Consider the following 6022-nt stretch of genomic DNA (forward strand, 5'->3'; position numbering starts at 1 on the left):
GTGGGTCTATTGAAGAGATCTCCCAAGAGTCATTTTTCTTCTTGTAAGACGCAGCCAAACGAAACTTACAAAGCATGTTACGACATTCGATTACATACCTTCTAGAATCAGTGCGTTTCACTGTAAAGTCAGCAAAGTTGTTCATGTGGAATTTTTTGATTGCCAAAACACATTCTTCTTTGGTACAAAACATATCTCCCACCTTTAATTCACCTACTGATCTCGGATACGGATTATAGAAGACACTGTCGGATGTTTCATCGTCGTGAAGATCCATATTTGTCATATGTTGAGGCAGATTGTAGGCATGACTAGGAGGTATTGGTGGTGGTTGATCATCATCTTCATCGTCGTTGTTCAGCATGTGATCAACCTGTATGTCGGTCTCCTCTTCTTCTTCATCAACAACGTCGACTTCTACTTCTGCTTCTGGGTTGAGTTCATCTGACCATTGTGCATCATCTGCATCATCTTCACCAGCTTCATCCTGATCGGTTAGTTGAGACTGTTGAGATGCTATACATGGTTGTAGAGTAATGTACAACTCGATACAATTGTTGCCTGAATGTTCATGACTAACAAACATGTTTTCAACATCTTCATCGTCTCGTACCTTAAGGGGGAAAAACTTGCATTGACCATTCTACAAAAATATCGGATTTTGATATGTGATCTTTGAGACAATACCTGATCCTATAAAGGATTGTATTCTTTTTTTCAAATGCAAAAAGGTTGCATTTCTCTTGATCATGATTCTAATGGTATCAGTGTTTCGAAAACAAAAACCATGAAGCTCAGACTTAAAAGTTTCACCGTTGCAGTGAACGTTGACACTGTATAATGATGAAGATGACATTGTGGAGATGAAAACTATTTTCCTACTGCAGATGAATGTGAGTGAAGTGTCTTGGATGTTGATAGTAAGACACTTAAATAGATGGTATCAGTGTCTCACATGCTAGCTAGTTCTGAGATGATGTGTCGGACATTCAAGCTACTCTGAGATGATGTGTCAAGCATGCAAGCTAGTTTTGAGATGATGTGTCAGTCATGCAAGACAGTGTGAGTTGATGTGTCAACCACGCAAGCTATCAAGAAGTGACTCTTCAGCATGCAGGAGACAAGACAACCACATGTCTGACATGTAAGCTAGTTCTGAGATGATGTGTCAGTCATGCAAGACAGTCTGAGATGATGTGTCAACCATGCAAGCTATCAAGAGGTTAGTCATCCGCATGCAGGAGACAAGACAACCACGTGTCGGACATCTAAGATAGTCAGAGATGATGTGTCAACCATGCAAGCCATGCAAGCCATCCCGAAGGTAGTAGTTCTAGCATGCATATTATGTACTTACCTCTACTTAGACATGTAGATAGAATAGGTAGTTACAGTTGGGGATCCGCTTGTCTAGCCTATCTCTATAGTTCGTTGTGCAAAAACTCCCACAAAGACACATCTACATTTTCTGGATGTACTGTTTTACTACAAGCATGGGGTTGGTCAAGACTACCGTCTCTAGCACCGATCAATAACAACCCTTTCACTTTTCCATATGCAAAAAAGTAAGTTGTTTAAATTGCTATATCTTTACTTACTTCCTTAAAGTTTATTACCTCAAACTAATTTTTTTTAACTTTTTGGCGTAGATGGTCGGCACGTGGTATGAGTTACAACAGATGTCCGAGACACTGTATTACTCAGTATCGCAACCTGTTGGATCACCTTCGACCGACAAACGTAAGCAAAATAACTTCATTATTTCGTCATATTATGTTAACTTTTTCTACATTCATTATAATCCTATCTTCTTTAACATTTTAGTTCACTTGACGTCCATACCTTAATCTGGATCATGACCATGAGGTCAACGCTGAAGATGCAGCCGTATGGACAACATGCACACTGATAATACGGTTCACAACTGTGGAGATGCACAACACCGATCGTGTGAAACTGCAGTTCGGTATGGTCCAGAATATCCCAGATCCCCCAGCTAGCCTAGGAGAATGGCATATGCGTAAAGTGGAAGCACCGTCATGACCATGTCTTAACTGACGCAGTCATGCCAAATGAGGTAAAACCAAGTCATACTTATATGGCTTGGTACAGATCGATTGGTTTTCAATTCATCACCGATGATATGCACCTCTACGACCCACGCCAAACAAGTTACACACAAGAAGGATCAACATCTAACCCCCAACAACATTCTCAACCTGGTTACTCACAACCCCCTATCCGTCAAACTTTCCGTTCCACAAACACACAAACATACAACCAAAACATGTCATTCACCCAACCCCAATACCAAGAACATACCTCATACCACCACCAACAAATTGACCATCAACCTCAGACCGAACATCGCTTCGCACCCACACCATCACCCTACCAAAGTCGCCTTAGCCAAAACACTAACCGCCCCTCCTCCTACCGTAGCCAAGAAGCCCAAACATCACAAAACCAAAACATCCACTACGCCAAAAACTGGAATAGACAGCGCACCTTAGAGGGCGCTTTCTTAAAGAAGCGCACTCTAAAGTGAAGAGAAAAATAAGGAGGAATAGACAGCGCACTTTAGAGGGCGCTTTTGAAACAAAGCGCCCTCTAAAGTGAAGCAAAAAAATAATGAGGAAATGGAGGGACACCAATAGAGGGCGCGTTTATGAAAGCGCCCTCTAAGGGTACCCTTAGAGGGCGCTTTTAAAAAAGCGCTCTCTAAGTCCATGTACAACAGCGCACTTTAGAGAGCGCTTGTGTAACAAAGCGCCCTCTAAAGTGAAGCGAAAAAATAATGAGGAAATGGAGGGACAACAATAGAGGGCGCGTTTATGAAAGCGCCCTCTAAGGATACCCTTAGAGGGCGCTTTTAAAAAAGCGCTCTCTAAGTCCATGTACAACAGCGCACTTTAGAGAGCGCTTGTGTAACAAAGCGCCCTCTAAAGTGAAGCGAAAAAATAATGAGGAAATGGAGGGACAACAATAGAGGGCGCGTTTATGCAAGCGCCCTCTAAGGATACCCTTAGAGGGCGCTTCTAAGGAAGCGCTCTCTAAGTCCATGTACAACAACGCACTTTAGAGGGTGCTTTATTACAAAAGCGCTGTCTAAAGTGAAGCGAAAAAATAAGGAGCAATAGACAGCGCACCTTAGAGGGCGCTTTTTTTCCACAAGCGCCCTCTAAGGTCCCGTTTAGTAAACATTAAAATTATAACATACTGCGCGTTTTGTTATTTCACTCTCTGTTATTTTCGTTCTTTTTCACGTTAGGATTCTAAGGCGTTCTCCTTCCACCTCTGTTAGATCTACGACGTTTCCTCCTTCTGGCACCAAAGGTACGTTTGTTTCGTTTTAGCTTTGCCCTATTTCTTGCTTTGTTTTAGCTTTGCCCCATTTCAGTTTTTTGTTATTGTTGTCTATGCGTTGTCTATGCTACGTTTGTTTCAACCTGTAAAGTTTCAATATTCATAGTCATTTTAAATTTGATAGCGCATGCGTTAAATTTCAAGCCCTACGTTTGTTTGGGTTTATTAGGCAATTTCAAGCCCTATGAATATCTGATTTTGTGTCAACACCAATATCATTAGAAACCTAGGTCCGAATGTGTTTGAACTCTTCTGAAATTGTTTTTTGTTTATTCTAATTAGTAATGGATAATACATGGATGTCTTCCAATCGATTGTCGAGAGAGTACGAGAATGGGGTATTAGAATTCGTTAAGTTTGCCGTTGCGAACGCCGAAGTCCCCAGTAGAATGATATGTCCTTGCTTGGGTTGTTGTTATGGGAAACGGGTTGACGCAGTTCAGTTGACATCGCATCTAATGAGGCATGGAATTGATCGAAGTTATACATGTTGGAATTTGCATGGTGAGAAAAGTAACGAAAATGTTGAACCGGGGGATAGTACGACCTATGCCTCAAACTATAGTGGCGCAGATACATACGATTGTGATCGAGTTGAAGAGATTGCAGAAGCACTTGAAGGAGATCTTAAGGATTGTCCCGAAATGTTTGAGAGGTTGGTAAGTGATGCAGAGAAACCTTTGTATGATGGTTGCACTAAATTCACAAGATTGTCTGCGGTATTAAAGTTGTACAACTTAAAGGCGGGCAATGGGTGGTCGGATAAAAGTTTCACAGAGTTATTAGCCCTTTTGAAAGATATGCTTCCTGAGGATAATGTTCTTCCCAATCGAACATATGAGACCAAAAAGATGTTGTGCTCTATTGGCATGAGCTATGATAAGATACATGCATGTCCAAACGATTGCGTTTTGTTTCGAAATGAGTATGCATCGTTAAATGAGTGTCCTAAATGCGGTGTCTCGCGATATAAGAACAAGTTGTCTCCAGCAAAGGTCTTGTGGTATTTTCCTGTTATTCCGAGATTTAGACGCATGTTTCGTAGTGAAACCGATTCAAGACACTTGACCTGGCATGCAGATGAAAGAATTATAGATGGAAAGTATCGACATCCGGCAGATTCACCACAGTGGTTGAAAATTGATAATGATTATCCTGAATTTGGAGAAGAATCAAGAAACCTTCGCTTGGCATTATCTACTGATGGAATGAACCCACACGGTATCCAGAGTATCTCACACAGTACATGGCCTGTAATTATTATGATTTATAACCTACCTCCATGGCTATGTATGAAGCGTAAGTACATGATGTTGTCTATGTTGATTTCTGGACCTAAACAACCAGGGAATGACATAGACGTGTACTTGAAGCCCTTAATCGAAGATTTAAAGATTTTGTGGGAGACCGGTGTGGAGGTTTATGATGGATATAGGAAAGAAAGTTTCAACTTGAGGGCGATGTTGTTTGGCACAATTAATGATTTTCCTGCATACGGAAATCTATCAGGGTATAGCATAAAAGGTCAATGTGCGTGTCCTATTTGTGAAGATAAAACAGATTGGAAGCGCTTGGAGTTTGGTCAGAAGAATGTCTTTCTCGGTCATCGGAGATTCTTAAATTCAAATCATCACTACCGTGGATGGAGAAAGGGGTTCAATGGAGAGACAGAACAAGGCAGAGCTCCACCTATATTGACGGGTGATCAAATTTTTGAAAAGGTGAAAGATTTGGATACTCAGTTTGGCAAGCCTTTTGCCCACACACTTGTCAAAAGTGGGTGGAAGAAGAGGTCAGTTTTTTTTGAATTGCCGTATTGGAAGTCCTTGTATGTGAGACATTTTCTTGATGTTATGCATATTGAAAAAAATGTATTTGAAAGTGTTATTGGCACGTTACTCAATATACAAGGAAAGTCTAAGGATGGCCTTAAGGCAAGAAAGGACTTGATAGCGATGGGAATAAGAACTGAATTAGGACCCTTGAAGAAAGGAAAACGAACATATCTACCGCCTGCTGCTTATACTCTATCTAGAAAGGAGAAAAAAACATTGTGTAAGTTTCTAAGTGAAGTTAAAGTTCCAGAAGGGTACTCTTCAGATATTAGAAGACTTGTGTCTATGAAAGACCTCAAGTTAAAGAGTTTAAAGACCCATGATTGCCATGTTATAATGGAACATTTTCTCCCAATAGGTATACGTTCTATTCTTCCAGAAAAAGTAAGAAGCTCTATAACTAAGTTGTGTTCTTTTTTCAAGTCAATTTGCAGTAAGGTGATCAATCCTGCGATCTTACCAATGTTGCAAAAAGAAATCGTTATTACTTTGTGTGAGCTTGAAATGTTTTTTCCTCCATCATTTTTTGACATAATGGTACATCTAGTTGTTCATCTTGTGAAAGAGACACAATTGTGTGGACCAGCTTATATGAGATGGATGTACCCTGTTGAACGTTATATGAAAATATTAAAAGGGTACGTGAAGAACCGAAGTCGACCAGAAGGTTGTATGGTTGAAAGATACATTGTTGAAGAAGCGATTGAGTTTTGTACTGAATATTTGTCTAATGTTCAGTCAATCGGACTCCCCAAGTCTCAACTTGTCGAAAAGAAAGAAGGAAAAAATCTAATTGGAAATAAAATCGTTGCAGTATCAAG

The sequence above is a fragment of the Lathyrus oleraceus genome, chromosome 5 (assembly GCF_024323335.1).
Source record: "Lathyrus oleraceus cultivar Zhongwan6 chromosome 5, CAAS_Psat_ZW6_1.0, whole genome shotgun sequence".
In the NCBI taxonomy this organism is placed as follows: Eukaryota; Viridiplantae; Streptophyta; class Magnoliopsida; order Fabales; family Fabaceae; genus Lathyrus; species Lathyrus oleraceus.